At 53.6% G+C, this 17,558-nt stretch overlaps 1 protein-coding gene across 4 annotated transcripts in view; it reads right to left on the reverse strand.

Annotated features, from left to right (window-relative positions):
• The window catches only part of LPP (LIM domain containing preferred translocation partner in lipoma), a 216,394-nt gene that overhangs the window by 179,500 nt on the left and 19,336 nt on the right, over nucleotides 1-17,558 (reverse strand). For 3 of the 4 annotated variants that reach the window (XM_077348017.1, XM_077348016.1, XM_077348018.1), the window contains exon 2: nucleotides 12,641-12,758. The gene's annotated coding sequence lies outside the window, so the exon portion shown is untranslated. Of the gene's footprint in view, nucleotides 1-5,359; nucleotides 5,522-12,640; nucleotides 12,759-17,558 lie in introns of those variants that run through there. The other variant, XM_077348019.1, reaches the window with a different exon arrangement.

The following is a 17,558-nucleotide window of genomic DNA, read 5'->3' on the forward strand; positions in this document are numbered from 1 at the left end:
TAGCCCTTACTCAATTATGAAGACAGCTGCTCCCAGCGGTTCCAGATTCTAAGGGGGGGGGGAAGGTATGCTACAACCTCATGAAGACCTGGATCCAAGTCCAGTGGCACCTCAGAAACCAACAAGATTATTTATTTATTTTGTTGGGGGGGGGGGTGTCTCAGCTTTCAAGAGCCAAACCTTCGTTGGTCAGATAACTCTTGAACCGTGTTAACTTGAAACCTTTGTCAGTCTCAAAGGTGCTCCTGCACTCAAAGCCACTTGTCCTGGCGCAGATCAACACGGCCACTCCTGGAAATAGTCTTGAGAAGCTAGCTTGCTGTGTGCAGAGAATTGTTCCTGCCGGGAAGAGCACTCATTCTGCTTAAGATGATTGCCCCTCCCAGCCCCCCTTCCAAGCTGCTTCTCAGAATCTGTTATCGTAGTTCAGACCCCATTGTGAGATTCCTCTGTTTGTTCAGCGCCATATAAATCAATGGAGTTTGTAGCAGTAAAGCAAAAAATAAATAATCCCAGCGATTCAGGATTACTCTGAGTGACCTTTCAGCCCAGTTTCTAGGGTCTCTCTCTCTCGCCCAGGGACTAATCAGTCGGCAAGGTCCCCCTTATCACCTCTACTTTGGCCAGATCCCTGTCACTTGGGCACAGGATAACCAAGCAGCCTTGCTTACCTACAAGGACACCTTGACCTGCAACGTTAACCCAAGTCTCAGGCCCTTCGTTGTGCACCACAGCCTGCGTCTTACCAATAAAATTCCACTGAGACGTAAAGTAAGGAGCTAAGCTACGGCAATTGCTTCTCAAGCTCTCCCGATTACTCATTTCGCTCCCGAACGGGAGAGAGATTCACAGAAAATGCTGGAGCTTCAAATTGGGGTATCTCAACGCATTGTGTGACTGCACCGGTTCAATGCAAAAAGTGGGTCATTTCATGCATGGCTTCTTGGTCAACGTAGCAAAACTCAGTGATAAAGCTGATAATTAAATAAAGCCGATGCCAGCTTGGTGTGGTGCTTAAGAGCAGTGGCATCTAATGCGGCAAGCTGGATTTCAATCCCTGCTCCTCCACATGCAGCCAGCCGAGAGATCTTTAGCTAGTCACAGTCCTATTAGAGGTGCTCTCTAAAAGTTCTCTCAGAGCTCTCTCAGCCTTGCCTATCTCACAGGGTGTCTTTTGTGGGGAGAAGAAAGGAAGCCGCTTTCCTATTTCAGTGAAAAGTCGGGCATAAAAACCAACTCTTCTTCTTCCAGCCTCCAATCCATGACGATGCTCACAGAAAGAGCTGGTGTGATCCACTGGTTCAGAACATTGGAGACCTGAGTTCAAATCCCCACACGTTCCATGGAAGCAGGCTGGGTGACGTTGGGTTAGTCATACGCTCTCAGGCTAGCCTACTTCCCAGGGTTGTTGTGAGGACAACATGGAAGAGAACAGTGAGAAGTCACAAGGCACTCACAGTGACCCTCAAGGGGTATGCAAGGCAAGGGAGGAGCAGGGGCAGCTTGCCATGGCCTGCCTCTGAGCAGCACCCCTGAATTGCCTCCCATCTTAGCACTTACCGGCTACATGGACTAACCTGGTGAGCCTCCAAAATCGAACGCAACTGAGCTGGTCTGGGCAAAGACTGGTCTCTGTCTAGGCTGCCCCACAAGTTCTCTGAGGTCTGATGCTCATGGGTCTGATCTGGTGAACTTTATAGAAAGTTAAAGATGGGTCCGCATGCTAGCCCGTCAATAGCAGCCAAAAAGAGTCCAGAAGCACCCTGAAGATTTAACGAAATTTGTGGCGGGGGAGGAGCTTTCGTGAGTCACGGCTCCCTTCTGCAGATCCAGCTAGAAGGTGAGTCCACCTGACCCACTATCACAAGGTGGAAGTAGGGTTTGAATCCGGACCACCTTGGCTTCGGGAGATGCCACCTCGGAGATTTCTGAAGCCTCAGAGGTCTCCAAGGCGGCGCTTCAGAGCCCAGGGCCACGGAGGCGAGCAGAGTGGGGGCCACAGTGGCAGCAGCAGCTCCCCTTCCCTGGCCATGGGGGGGGGGCATGGACAGGGCATGTGCTCTCCCAGGACATCCATCGGGCAGATCGAGATGTGCCGGACGCACGCTGGAGCCAGGAGGGCCATGCGGGGGCAAGGGAGCAGAGGGGGGAGGCAGGTGCGTTCTTGGTGACCACCTCCTGGGAGGGAGGGAGGGAGGGAGGGAGGGAGCAGCGTCTCTGCCTTTCCTTTCATCCAAAGTGGCCAGAGGCACCCTGAAGCACACCTCAGAACAGCCGCCTCGGACCCATCTGGCTATGGGGCTTGGTGCCTCAGACCGCCTCGGTGTGGTCTGTCTCCAAAGCAACCTTGCTTTGGAGGTTTTTCGGCCAAGGCGGCCTGAAACGCTCATCCCTAGTGATGGATTTCCACCCTGAGCGGCTAAATGAGGTCCCTTCCAGGTGGGGCGGCTGCATTAGTCTGTCTGTAGCTGCAGAAAAGAGCCCAGGAACACCTGAAAGACTAACCAAATTGTGGCAGGGGAGGAGCTTCTGGGGTATTGGAAGAAAGGAGAATTAACTCCCGAAAGTGCCTCTGCCCTGCCCTGCCCTGGACGCTGCTAGTCTTCCGGGAGCTCCTGGTCTCGGGCAATCTTCTCTTTCAGAAGCTCTGGTGCTTGCAGCGTGCCTGGCGCACGGGGAGGGCGAACGATAAAGCGGCGACTGTACAGCGAAGGCCGTGACCTTCCAGTCTCGGGAGCGGCTTGCGTCAGATCACACAAAGGGGATGAAAGAGCACCGGCGTCCAGAAGCATCGGCCACAATCAGGAGGGGAGGTAATGGCTGACCCCGCTCAGTCCTGCAGCACTCGGAATAGTCTCCGGGCTCCCAGCAAAGCCCAACCCCAGGGCAGAAGACAAGAAGAATCACCGGGGCCCACAAACGCAATACTCCCCCCCCCCCTGCATTTGGAGGGTAGCGTCTCATAGCTAAGGAGGGCCAGAAGTCAGTTAAGATGTGGTTCTGAGATGCCGCTTTTCTCTACCCGAAGGAGTCTCAAGGCGGCTTCCATTTGCCTTCCCTTTCCTCTCCCCACAACAGACACCCTGTGAGGGAGGGGAGGCTGAGAGAGCCCTGAGATTACTGAAGAAGAAGAAGTGTTGGTTCTTATATGCCGCTTTTCTCTCCCTGAAGGAGTCTCAGAGCGGCTTACAATCACCTTTCCTCTCCCCACAACAGACACCCTGTGGGGTGGGTGAGGCTGAGAGAGCCCTGAGATTACTGAAGAAGAAGAAGAAGAGTTGGTTCTTAGATGCCACTTTTCTCTACCCGAAGGAGTCTCCAAGCGGCTTCCAGTCGCCTTTCCTTTCCTCTCCCCACAACAGACACCCTGTGAGGGAGGGGAGGTTGAGAGAGCCCTGAGATTACTGAAGGAGAAGAAGAGTTGGTTCTTAGATGCCGCTTTCCTATCCCCGAAGGAGTCTCAGAGCGGCTTCCAGTTGCCTTCCCTTTCCTCTCCCCACAACAGGGACCCTGTGAGGGAGGGGAGGCTGAGGGAGCCCTAAGATTACTGAAGAAGAAGGGTTGGTTCTTATATGCCGCTTTCCTCTACCCGAAGGAGTCTCACAGCGGCTTCCAGTCACCTTCCCTTTCCTCTCCCCACCACAGACACCCTGTGAGGGAGGAGAGGCTGAGAGAGCCCTGAGATTACTGAAGAAGAAGAGTTGGTTCTTAGATGCCACTTTTCTCTACCGGAAGGAGGCTCAAAGTGGCTTCCAGTCGCCTTCCCTTCCTCTCCCCACAACAGGCACCCTGAGAGCGAGGTGGGGCTGAGAGAGCTCTGAGGGAGTCTTCTCTACGAAAAAAAAGCTCTAACAGGACAGTGACTGGCCCAAACACCCCTCTGAACTCTCTGGCGCCCCCACCCCCCATTTTGGGCAGCCTGGCAAAGATATGCCTGTTGGGAAAGGGGTGTGGGCTGGCATCTCGGCCCAATCCCTGCAGACGCTGATCAGAAAGCTGTGCCCCTCTCGCCCCCTTCCTGATCATACTACGAAATTGCCCGGATAGTCAATTTGGACCAAAAAGATCAAGAGGGGAGGATTTCTCCACACACACAAGCAGAGCAGGCCTGCCAATAATATATTAGCACCATTATCCCTCTACAGCCCCATTAACAGAATGCACGCCATATTTATACGCTGAATAAAAGTCGCCATCTCATTAGGCGCAGTTTTATAAAGCAATATCATTCACTTTTAAGATACTAGTAATTCTAACAGCGAAGCTGCCTTCTCTTTATCAGATGTTCTTTGTTGGGGGGGGGGAGCACAGTAAAATTAACGCAGAAAGAATCTGCAGAATGCAGCCTGTCCAGTTCCACTCCCGCAGAGGCAGGGAAGACCCTGGGAGAAAACCGCTCCGGCCCATCTGCAGCTTTATTTAGAACAGGGGTAGTCAAACTGGCAGGGGCTCCTGGGAATTGTAGTCCACGGACATCTGGAGGGCCACAGTTTGACTACCCCTGATTTAGAAGGAGAAGAAGGGGTGACTTTTACACCCCACTTTGTACTCCCCCAAAGGAATTCCAAAGCGGCTTACAATCACATTCCCTTTCCTCACCCCACAACAGACACCCTGTGACGTAAGGGAGACTGAGAGAGGAGAAGAAGAAGAGTTTGTTCTTCTTGTCCTCTTTTTTCTATCCGAACGAGTCTCAAAGCAGCTTACAGTCAACTTCCCTTCCTCTCCCCACAAAAGAGACGCCCTGTGGGGTTGAGAGAGCTCCGTAAGAACTGCTCTGCGAGAACAGCTGTGAGAGAACTGTGACTGGCTGCACGTGGAGGAGGAGAGGGTAGAACCCGGCTCTCCAGATGAGAGTCTGCCGCTATTCCCCACGACCCCATGCTGGCTCTCGAGAAGACCCAGGGCCCGTCATTCCAGCGGCAACGCAAGCAAGAGGCAGGCAAAGAGATGGCCCCATCCGAGTTCCCAATTCCCTCCGTTCTCCACTGAATCACAGATAAACATTAACCGGGGTAAGGGAACCAGCCGCTGGCTGAAGCTGCCCCATAAATGGGCACGCAGCTCTTCCGAAGAGAAAGTGGGTCAGAAGCCATACAGAGAGCAGTCCTTGCCCTGCAGTGGCTGGCCCGGATCACCAACCAGAACGTGACCCGAAGCTCCCCTGCCCTCTGGCAAGCAGGCCTCCAAGATGGCCGATGCCCCGGAAAGGGCCCAGCCTTGCCCTGCCGTGCCAGCGGAGCGGGCCGCCCCGTCCTCGGCCTCTCGGGCAAAGCACGGCCCCGCTGGCTTCCTCCTTAACCAAACACACATGGCCCAAAGCGGCCCGTCTGCCATGCCAGCACACGCCTCTACTTACTGCAGTCCGGCTCCCGGCCCTCCCTTGGGACGCTCCGTTTCCCGAGCAGAACAAATCTGGAACCGGCTCCAAAGGCGGGGAAGGCGGGGGGGGGGGGTCCAAAAGTGACCACAGTCAGCGGGAGTGCGGAAGAGAGAACAGAGAGACCGGCCGGGGTGGGGGGGGGGGGGAAGAGTCTCCCCCGCTGCTGGAATTTAGATCTTGCTTCCCCCAGGCCCTGAGTCACCTCCCCTCCCTTTCCAACAGATTGGAGCAGGGGTAAACATTTCCAAATATGGAGCTCAGGAGGAGAAAGGGGTGTCTGAGCGATGGACCGGCTTTTGGCACGCAGAGGCAGAATTCCCCGTCCCGGGTCAATGTTTAACTCCCGTCTGCACACGGTCCGGGCGTCACGCCCCAGCAGCACGACGGGCCGCAGGGAAGCCAAATGCTGCTTTCCAAAAGGACACCGTCTCCGTTTGAAGCTCTTCCGGAGGGTCCCCCACCAGACCGAGGCTCCGTGACACCGACCACGCAGAGGGCGGCTACAGAAGGCGCAAGCGTGCACCTCTTTAGGTCAATCTGCCGAGGGGTCTCTCAGGAGCCAGGAGCCAAGATCACCGCAGCTTGGGAGGCCAGAGGCCAGGCAATGGGGAGGGCCTGCTGCTTTCATGTCCCTACCCTTGGAGACTGTCCAGAGCCATGGTCCCCCGGCCACCCTTTTTGAGCCTGGAATTCTGACACAGAGTGGTGGGCACGGCCACCTATCAGCTGCCCCCAAAATGGTCACAAGCCAAAGAAAAGGAACGACAAACCGGCTATGGGATCAATCCTCCTTAATAAATCAGTGCTTAGCCCAGGGGTAGTCAAACTGCGGCCCTCCAGATGTCCATGGACTACAATTCCCAGGAGCCCCTGCCAGCGAATGCTGGCAGGGGCTCCTGGGAATTGTAGTCCATGGACATCTGGAGGGCCGCAGTTTGACTATCCCTGGCTTAGCCAGTCAAGTTCTTCAAACTCACGGACCCTTGTACGAGCAATGTTTTGAATGTGCAAGATTCTCCACTTCGAAATACTGAGCCCACGGTCTGTGGGATATGATGAGAACGTCTCTGAAATTATGTGGATATATTTGAACTGTTAAAAAAAGGAGTAAGCTCCCGATGAAAGTGGCACAGAGTAAATCCGGACCCCGTTTTAATAGCCGAGCTCTGAGATTTTGAAGAATTTGACTGGTTAAACACGGATTTATTAAACAGGATTTATTGTACAGCCAGTTCATCGTTCCCTTTCTTCAGCTTGTGACAAAAATGGCTGATGCAGGAGGAGGAGCCAGCCAGAAAATGGCTGCTTCAGCTTCCCTCCAGCCACCCAGTGAAGATCCTTGTCAAAACGGCGCGTTTAAAAATCTGTGCAGCCAATCAAAAGCACGGGGCAGCAAAAGCTCCACCTGGGCCCACCCACTCCCCAAAAGCACTTGGCAGCTTCAGAAAAACATGGGCTGGTGCCACTGCACCCGCAGGCCCCGAGCTGAGGACCCTGATCAGGAGGCATCTGACCGTCAACCACTGGAAGCAGAACATTAAACCAGCTGAAGCCAAAACAGTCTTTATGTCCAGGGCAAGCAGATAAGCTCAGGTTGAAACCAAGTCTATTTCAAGCCCTGTCAGACCCACTGAAACACCCACGGATTTCCTGACACCCATTCCCACCTGCAGATTCCACCCCACAGCAAGACTCCTCTTTTCCCACAGAAACACCACCAAGCCTATGTTGCAGCGCAAAGTCGGTCAACCTCCTATGCACACCCTAGGGAGCTGCCTTAAAACAAAGCCAGGCCCCTGACATGCCCACAGTTTTCCCCGAACCTGAGCACAGAATCATAGAATCCTAGAATCCTAGAGTTGGAAGGGGCCATACAGGCCATCTAGTCCAACCCCCTGCTCAACGCAGGATCAGCATGCATTCATTGCTGCAGTTTCAGCACCATCTGTCACAGAAGGACTTCTCTTCTCCCACTGAAGTACTACCCTTCCTATGCTGCAGTGCAAAACTAATCGGATTCCTACGCACACCCTATGAAGCTGCCTCATAACAAGTCCTACCAACGGGTCCATCTAACCTTCATTCATCCATTGTGACGAGCAGGGGGTCTCCAGGACCCGTTCTCTGAGGACTCCCCCCCCCTTGAAGCGCTGAAGCTTGACACACGCAATGCAGCTTAGCTGTGGGTGCCTGGCAACCTCTCCTCCATGAATCTGCCCTTGTGTGCATTCAGACATGGTAAACAATGCAGATTCCACCCGGGGCTGCAACCACAAGCCGAGCGCACAAGCACGAGAACATCTGGAAGCCAGCCGGCAATTCCTGTCGACAGGAGAAGCCCCAAAAGGAGGAGGAGCCCCCCATTACTCCTATGGAGCTTCTGAGGAACAGCCCCCACCCCTGGGCCGCCAGCAGCAGAGAATGGGGCAGATTTCGCCAGAGAACACCAGGCTAGAGCATCTGAAATGCACCTTTCCAGCTACCGAGTCTAGAAATAGTATTGCATTTTGTTTTGTTTTTTAATCCACATCTTGAAGGAGTGAAACTCTGGCAGAAATACGAGCGACATTTTTCCAGAATTTTCTCCCCCTGTTCCCTGAATACTGTTGATGCCCACGGCACAAAGCAGCCATTGAAACGCTGTCCCTTCGCCCTCCACCCTTCCAGCCCGGCCTAAACTATTATTCATCACACGGCATTTGGGTTGTGTAGCCGAGAGGCCCAAGGATTGTCCATCAGCCGGGCAAGGGACATTAGGGGGTGGTTTGCCATGGCCTGCCCCGGAGTCATGGCCCCTGCCCACCCCCCCGCCCCAGTGTTCCGTCATCTGAATCCCTGGAGGTCTCCCATCCAACTACTAGCCAGCTTTGGCCCTGCTTAGCTTCCGGGAGGAGACGGGATCGGGCCGGCCCTGCCGAAATCGACCCTGCTTGACCACACTTGCAAAACAACTTCCTATTCTCAGGCACCCTTTTATCTCATTGGCCAAGCAGCCCTATTGAGGATCCTACAGAGGATTCAGGCCTGTCCACGAAGACAGACTCCAGTCTGGGTTGCTGGACACAGAGGTTGCCCTGGACAAACATTGCCCCCCCCTAGGAAGCACCCCACAGTCCCCCCAAAAGCGCTGGATTTTTTATACCCCACTTTTAATGGCCAAAAGGGGTCTCAAGCTTATGAACACCTTTCTCTTCCTCTCCCCACAACAGATGCCTGGTGACGCATAGGGAGCCGAGAGAGCCCTGAGAGAACTGCTCTGCGAGGACAGCTCACAGTGCCTGGCCCCGGGCCACCCAACGGGGCTGCATGTGGAGGAAGAGTGGAGAACCAAATCTTGTTCCCCATATCAGACTCCACCGCTCTTAACCACAACATCACGCTGGCTCTCCATTCTGGATACTAAATAATGATTCTCAGGTAGCCGTTTGCAGAGTTTATGATGCCTCTCCAGCTCCATCCGTAAGACCACCGCACCGAGCAGGTACAAGGTGTTTCATCTGTCAAACGGGTATAAATCGAAGGACTACCCCAGGGGGAGTCAAACTGCGGCCCTCCAGATGTCCATGGACAACAATTCCCAGGAGCCCCTGCCAGCATTCGCTGGCAGGGGGCTCATGGGAATTGTAGTCCATGGACATCTGGAGGGCCGCAGTTTGACTCCCCCTGGACTACCCAATGGCTAACCCCTCCCAAGGGTGGATAATAGTTCGGTCAGCTGCCCCAGGGGAAGGGCCTGCTTGGTGACGGGCCCAGGCTCTGAGGGGCTTGCTTAGTTTCTGCAGGGCCTGCGAGGTGGGAATAGAAGCAAGCATCACTCCGTGGGAATAAATCATCGGCCCTCTCTGGTCACTCTCATGGGGGGGGGAGCAACCTTTGCAGCCCCTCTTCTCACTGGGGCAGGGAGGCAGGGGGAAGCAGAGACTCTTTCCCGCGCAGCAGACGGCGTCTCCGAAATCATGCTTAAAATCCACATAATGCCTTCTAGCCCTTCCCGTCTCCAGAAACTGAGAAGGGGGGGTGGGGGTGGGGGTGGGGGGGCTGTTCTTTCCGACAAGCCAGATATCGGTCCTGTTGGTTTGGAAAGAGAAGAAGATGCCGGTTTTGGCCATATATGGCCAGGAGCTGCTCAGAAAGTGACCGTACGGGGCACTTTGGGGCCCTGAGGCTTAGGCCGGCATTGCGGAGAATCCGGGGGCCGGCTGCAGTCGAGACGGGGACCTCTGCCCCACACGGCCGCTGTTATTCCACAGAAGGGACCGGCTGGCCCATGAACACTTGAAGGATCGGGGTCATATCATTAGTCAGCATAAGAGCACTGGGTGGGGGGGGGTGACAGCCAACTGTCTTGCAAAACCACTGGCTCCCGGATAATCCTCCAAGAGGGTCACGCCGACCAGTTGCTCACAAAAATGCACATCATGCAAAAACAGCCGTCTCCTTGTAGGGGAAGCTCTCTAATTGCTGCCGAAATCTGTCCTCCCCACTATGCGCTCCTGCTGGCTTCAACGCTTAGGGTGGGGTGGGGTTCAGGGACTAGGGTTTGCAGCTCTGGGTTTGTAGGATGAAGAAAAGGGCAGGCGGGGTTTGGGGCAGAGAGTTTACCCTGTGAAGCAGCCATGTTCTTCAGGAGAATTGATCTGAATGGGCTGGAGATCATAGAATTATAGAGTTGGAAGGGGCCATACAGGCCATCTAGTCCAACCCCCTGCTCAATGCAGGATCAGCCCAAAGCATCCTAAAGCATCCAAGAAAAGTGTGCATCCAACCTTTGCTTGAAGACTGCCAGTGAAGGGGAGCTCACCATCTCCTTAGGCAGCCTATTCCACTGCTGAACTACTCTGACAGTGAACATTTTTTCCTGATATCTAGCCTATATCGTTGTACTTTTAATGTTTAAACCCATTACTGCGTGTCCTTTCCTCTGCAGCCAGCAGAAACAGCATCCTGCCCTCCTCCAAATGACAACCTTTCAAATACTTAAAAAGGGCTATCATGTCCCCTCTCAACCTCCTTTTCTCCAGGCTGAACATTCCCAAGTCCCTCAACCTATCTTCATAGGGCTTGGTCCCTTGGCCCCAGATCATCTTCGTCGCTCTCCTCTGTACCTTTTCAATTTTATCTACGTCCTTCTTGAAGTGGGGCCTCCAGAACTGCACACAGTACTCCAGGTGTGGTCTGACCAGTGCCGTATACAATGGGACTATGACATCTTGTGATTTTGATGTGATGCCCCTGTTGATACAGCCCAAAATGGCATTTGCCTTTTTTACCGCTGCATCACACTGCCTGCTCATGTTTAGTTTACAATCCACAAGTACCCCAAGGTCTCGTTCACACACAGTGCTACCTAGAAGCGTATCCCCCATCCAGTAGGCATGCTTTTCATTTTTCTGACCCAGATGCAGAACTTTACACTTATCTTTATTAAATTGCATCTTGTTCTCATTTGCTCATTTTTCCACTGTGTTCAGATCTTGTTGAACTCTGTCTCTATCTTCCGGAGTATTTGCCAGTCCTCCCAATTTGGTGTCATCTGCAAACTTGATGAGTAGTCCCTCCACCCCCTCATCTAGATCATTAATAAATATGTTAAAAAGTACCGGGCCGAGCACCGAGCCCTGAGGTACCCCGCTACTCACTTCTCTCCAGTCTGATGAAACACCATTGACAAAAACTCTTTGAGTGCGGTTCTCTAACCAATTCCCTATCCACCTAACTATCTGAAAATCCAGATTGCAGTCCTTCAACTTATCCATCCGAACATCATGGGGAACCTTGTCAAAAGCTTTACTAAAAAGCTTTACCATAAAACAACTGCAACTCCCTTCTCCTTCTCTCTTTCCAACGTGCCAGTCTCACTCACAGGACGATTTCTCCCGCCCCCCTCCGACGGGACCTTCTCCCGGGTGCAAACTAATCAATTCCACAGCAGGAGAAATGAACCTGGCACCTTCTGCATGCCAAGCAGAGGATCTAGCACCGAGCCACAGACCCTCTGGGCAGCTCTCCAGGGTCTCTGGCAGGGAAAGGGCTCCCTTCCTGCCTGGTCCTTCCACCTGGAGATGCCCTGGACCTGGTTGAGGCCAGCCATGCTTCTTTTGGGCAGGGGCCACCAGTTGGTTTGCACTGGACTCTCTTAATGTCCTCTGGGGGGGGGCATGGTCAACCCCCCCTGGTCAGGCACTGTGTCCTAACTCTGCATTCCAGGCCTGTTTCACCGCTCCTCGTATGGCTCCTACTGTCCCTCTGGCCTTGCTCTGAGGTCCAGTGGGTAGTTGTGTTGGCCTGCAGCAGCAGAACAAAGTGTGAGTCCAGTGGCACCTTTGAGACCAACAAAGATGTACTCAAGGTAGAAGCTTTCCTGCATGTCCACCTGAGGTGCTTATGCCGCCTTCAAGGGGCCTCTGGACTGGAACTCGGTTCCCTTGCTCTGTTTCCTAACCTACCTCAAGCCTCAGCAGGGAAATCAGACGGCAGACAAAGGAAGCCAATAATATTCCAACCCCCAGAAGGAAGGTCCCAAGCGACTCCCGGGGAATGACCGTCGCTCTATTATGCCATATTAAAATGACCTCCCCTCGCCTCACAGCAATCATCCTGGAGGGGCTGCAAGGTGTTTTTCCATTTACCAAAGGATTAAGTGTATCAAGGATTCATAAACAAGGCCCAGCCTCTGGATCTCAGGGCGGGCTGCCAACTGACCGGCATTCTACCGCTGGTTCCACACTGGTTAAGGTGACCAGATTGCCCCACTATTGGAGGGACATCCGGGGGCACCTGGCAAATTGTACTTATGTTGCAAGTAAAAAATATATATATTACAGTACTATTTTTGCATTCTATGAAAATTTTTGTTGCTCCATACAGACCAATTTTTAAATCAAGACCCCCCCCCCCCCCCCGGTCAATGGTGTCCCGCTTTACCAATGCTAAAATCTGGTCACCTTAACATTGGTGTCTCGTGTTTTGCATCAGAAATCCCCTTTCCTGAACCAGGTATTAACCCAGCTGAGTGGATCTGCCGGAACGACCCCAAATTTCCCCCCTCCGCTACGCCCAAGAAATCTTCCGGGCTCCAGTTGTGGAACCTGCCCTGGCCGCTGCTGAGGGACCGGCCTCCTGTGTGCTCCAAGCCGCCCACCAGCAACCATAAGAGCACCGCTGCCCCCCCCCCCCTGCATGGTTCCCAACCAAGAATAGGGAGAAATGAGAGGGCTCAGAACGGCCTGCCTGCGCAGGAGGAGACGGTCGACCTACCGGGAGCCTTGAGGAGGGGTCTTCCGGACAGGAGTCGGGCGAAGAAAGGCCTCTGGGGTCCAGCGCAGGCTTCCTCCCTCCTCTCGCGTCCCGAGGCTGCAATTCCTCTCTTCTGGCCCTGTGAAAAGCAGGGATCTAATGAGAGCTTTTCCTGGAAGAAGCATGTTTGGGCACCAATTCCAAAATCCTTCACAATGCACTGGATACACGGGCAGAGAATTACGAGCGAGTCTGGACCCACTTTGGGATCGGGGCCTTCCTTCGGCTGTCATTTAATTCATTCATATCCCCCCTCTCTCCCCTATGGGGAGCGAGGCAGCTTCTCCCCTCCTGCCTTTATGCTCACAACAACCCTGGGAGGTAGGCTAGGCAAGGAGAGGGGGCCTGGCCCAAGGTCACCCATCCAGCTTCCATGGCATGAGTAGAGATTTGAACACAGGTCGGAGCCTAGGCCAGGGGTAGTCAAACCCTCCAGATGTCCATGGACTACAATTCCCAGGAGCGTTCGCTGGCAGGGGCTCCTGGGAATTGTAGTCCATGGACATCTGGAGGGCCGCAGTTTGACTACCCCTGGCCTAGGCCAACATTCCTGTTGTCGGCCTTCCATAGGATCTGGCTGGCCCCTGAGTGAGACGGGAGGCTGGACGAGATGGACCCTCCCTGGTCTGATCCAGCAGAGCTCTGCTGATGGTATGTTCCTATGTTCAAACCTGATGTACAGAGATGGTTTTCAAATGTTTATTTAATCTATACCCCCAAATGGCTTCCATCAGTCTATTTGACTCCAATTTATCCTCACAACCACCCTGGGAGAGAGCTTAGGCCGGGAGAGGGTGACTGGCCCTGTCAGCGTCCATGGCACCAGTCCCCAGGCCCATCATCCTACTTTGCCATAGGACAGGGCTTCAAGGGGAGAATGGCCATTTCCCCAAGGATAAAGACAGGCTTGCAGGGCCACTCCCTGACCGTATCACCTTCAGAAGGAACAAACTATGGAACGGGTGGTATACAAATCTAAATAAATAATGAAATAAATAAACCCTGCAAACAGCTGAGGACTCAGCAGAGGACCTTGCTGGCGCTCAAATGCACATCCTCTAAGTCAGGGATAGTCAAACTGTGGCCCTCCAGATGTCCATGGACTACAATTCCCAGGAGCCCCTGCCAGCGAATGCTGGCAGGGGCTCCTGGGAATTGTAGGCCATGGATATCTGGAGGGCCGCAGTTAGACTACCCCTGCCTGGTGTTAGACAGCGGTGACCAAGTCGACAGTTCTCCCAACACCAACCCGTGTCAATGTCCGATCTCCTGGGGCTCCCTGCTCTGCTCCGTGTCACCTCAGACACCCCTTGCATTAAAGAGCGGCAGCAGGGCAGATGCACTGAGTGAGCTCTGGTGGGTAGAATTAAATCCAGTGTGGAAGGGTGAAAGAGAATCCAAAACGCGGTGCCAGGGACACCCGGGCCAGAGAGTTGCTCTGACAGCTTATATGTCACCTGGCAGCAGCAATGCAGGAAGACGGACCCCGTCGAACTCTGCCCTTTCCATGGAGATCGATCCCCTCCCAAGGACCGTCCTCTGGGCCTGAAGCTCTGGGGAGGGCCCCCGTAGGCCCCCCCTCCCTCATCAAGCAGAAGTCAAAGGCAGCCGTCCGAGATTTTCCATCAACTGTAAAGGCCTCCGAGGAATGCAACATGGGGGGAGTTGGGGAGGGATCTCACTCCCGTGGAATCTCGACAGATCTTGGAGGCGAAGCAAAACCAGTCCTGGTAAATATTTGGATGGGAGACCACCAAGGAAGGCCAGGGTTGTTACTGCAGAGGCGGGCAATGGCCAACCCCCTCTGTTCATCTCTGGGGCGACCCAGAGGGCACAATCTCATCTGATCTCAGAGGCTAAGCAGGCTGGCCCCGACTGATACTTGGAGGGGAGACGACCGAGCGAGTCCCAGGTTGCTGCGTAGAGACAGGCCATGGCCAACCCCCTCCGAACGTCTCTCGCCTTGGAAATCCTACAGGATCGCCATCAATCAGCTATGACTCAACAGCACTCTCCACTACAAAACTCCCACCAGCTCCAGGCAGATTTCCCCTGACTCCACTCCGCTGCAAACCCTGTTATCTTAGATGGCTCCTGTATGTAGCAGGAGTTTTTAACATAGAAGAAAAAGAGCTGCTTTTTATATGCCCTGCTTTTCTCTACCCGAAGGAGTCTCCAAGCGGCTTCTAATGGCCTATCCCTTCCTTTCCTTTCCCCACAACAGACACCCTGTGTGGTAGGTGGAGCTGAGGGAGCTCTGGGAGACCTGCTGTATGAGGACAGCACTATCAGGACTGTGACTAACCCAAGGCCACCCACCTGGCTGAAATGTGGAGAAGGAGCGGGGAATCAAATCCAGCTCGCCAGATTAGAAGCTGCTGCTCTGGACCACTACGCCATGGCTCAGTGGCACAGCCCCTGCTCGACACACAGAAGGTCCCAGGTTCAATCCCCGGCAGCATCACCAGTTAAAAGGACCAGGCAGGAGGTGGTGGGAAAGACCTAGGCCTGCGCAGATGCCAGCCTGAGTAGCCAAAGGTTTTTGGCCCACGTGCTGAACCGGGGGAGATTTTTGGAATTCCTATCGACTGCCATCTTGTTAATTGTCAATTGCGTTAAGGGGTGTTTTTAGGGGTTTAACTGTGTTCGTATCTTTTTATTGTAAACCGGCGCAAGTCAACCGGGAGCAGCTGTATAGAAATCAAAAAATAAATCAAACAAACAGATTTGGACAGGTGAATACCGAAACTACAATGGAGCGCACAGCGGCGCCTACCTCTGGCAATTTAGATCGGAAGGGAGATACTGCCCCTCTCCCAGGGGAGCTGCAGTGCTGGTTCTAAATCCTCTCCTCCTTGTCCTGGCTTGACTGGCAGTCCGCCGGCGGCCTCAGCCTCTTTTCCTGGCACCCTTTTAAATCCCTGACAAGTGACAGCACCTCCTTGCTTAACCTCCTTTACCCCCAGCTAAGACTCACAGGACTCCTGGAGGCTGTTCTCGCCTGAGCTGCCTTCTTCGACCTTTCTCTTCCCTAGCTAGCCATAGCCTTTTTTGGTGGCCCAACGCCTCCCTCTGCGTGGGGAAGCACCCAGACAAGTGGAAATTCCGCATGGCACAATCCCTTCCTGCCAGGGCACACATGAAGAAGAAAGCAAGCATCTCAGAAAGAGAGCATCTCAGGACCCTCCTGCTCAGTGGAGCAGGATTTGTGTCGGACATCAAGACACGACAAGAATAGAGCCCAAGAGCACCTTTAAGACCAACCAAGTTTTATTCAAGGAGGGAGCTTTCGAGTGCATGCACAGAGTGCATGCACTCGAAAGCTCCCACCTTGAATAAAACTTGGTTGGTCTTAAAGATGCTCTTTGAATCTATCAAGACAGGAGTCAGGGATGCAGCTCCCGCAAGTCAACTTCTGCTTCCCTTCGGAGCTCTCCGTGGTCCTGCAGCCCTGCCCTCCCAATCGGGAGCTGATAAACCAGACAGGCCTGTTCTGCCAGTCATCACTAACCTTAACCTTTTGATCCCCCCTATGTTTTTGTGAGCAGCAGCGGACCTCAAAGACAAACGCAATCTGTTACTTCTAGAGAGGCATTCGTTGTTCTCCGTTACGCTGCGTATTGGTTGGATATATTTACGATGCTGTTTACTAATTCGCTGCCGGTTTACTCTTCTCTTTATCTGAATCCTGTTGATTCCTATTTCATTGTCTGAGGAAGTCTGCCTGCACATGAGAGCTCTCACACAGAGAGATGCACACCCACATTGCACCCAGGACTACAGCTGGCATTTAGGACGTTAATCTGCACTATGACCTTCATGGGTTCTGGCCCTCCGCTCCCCGCTCCATCTTGAGATCCAGTGTGGTGAAGAGATTAAAGAGGAGCAGACTCTGATCTCAAGAGCTGGCTTTGTTTTCCTGACTCCTCCTCCATAGGGACCCAGATGGGTTGCCAACCTCCAGGTGGAGGCCTGGAAACCTTCAGGAAGATGAAAGAGAGAGAAAAACAGAATGACAGAGAAAGAAAGGGGGGGGAAGGAGGAAGGCATCATCAGTTCTCCTGGAGAAAACAGCTGCTTGGGAGGGGCACTGGCCCTCCTGTTCCCACCCCCACATGACAATGTCTACACAGATCAATACTTTCCACCAACATCCCACATCTTCCAAAGAAGAAGGCTTCTTAGATGCCACTTTTCTCTCCCTGAAGGAGGCTCAAAGTGGTTTACAGTCGCCTTCCCTTTCCTCTCCCCACCACAGACACCCTGTGAGGGAGGGGAGGCTGAGAGAGCCCTGAGATCACTGAAGAAGAAGAAGAGCTGGTTCTTATATGCTGCTTTTCTCTGCCCGAAGGAGTCTCAAAGCGGCTTACAGTCGCCTTCCCTTCCTCTCCCCACAACAGACACCCTGGGAGGGAGGGGAGGCTGAGAGAGCCCTGAGATTACTGAAGAAGAAGAAGGGTTGGTTCTTATAGGTCGCTTTTCTCTACCCGAAGGAGTCTCAAAGCGGCTTACAGTCATCTTCCCTTTCCTCTCCCCACATCAGACACCCTGCGAGGGAGGGGAGGCTGAGAGAGCCCTGAGATTACTGAAGAAGAAGAAGAGCTGGTTCTTATATGCCGCTTTTCTCTACCCGAAGGAGTCTCAAAGCAGCTTACAGTCACCTTTCCTTCCTCTCCCCACAACAGACACCGTGTGAGGGAGGGGAGGCTGAGAGAGCCCTGAGATTACTGAAGAAGAAGAAGAGCTGGTTCTTATAGGCCGCTTTTCTCTACCCAAAGGAGTCTCAAAGCAGCTTACAGTCACCTTCCCTTCCTCTCCCCACAACAGACACCCTGTGAGGTGGGGGAGGCTGAGAGGACCCTGATGTATTCATCCTCGG

The sequence above is a fragment of the Paroedura picta genome, chromosome 8, assembly GCF_049243985.1.
Source record: "Paroedura picta isolate Pp20150507F chromosome 8, Ppicta_v3.0, whole genome shotgun sequence".
Lineage (NCBI taxonomy): Eukaryota > Metazoa > Chordata > Lepidosauria > Squamata > Gekkonidae > Paroedura > Paroedura picta.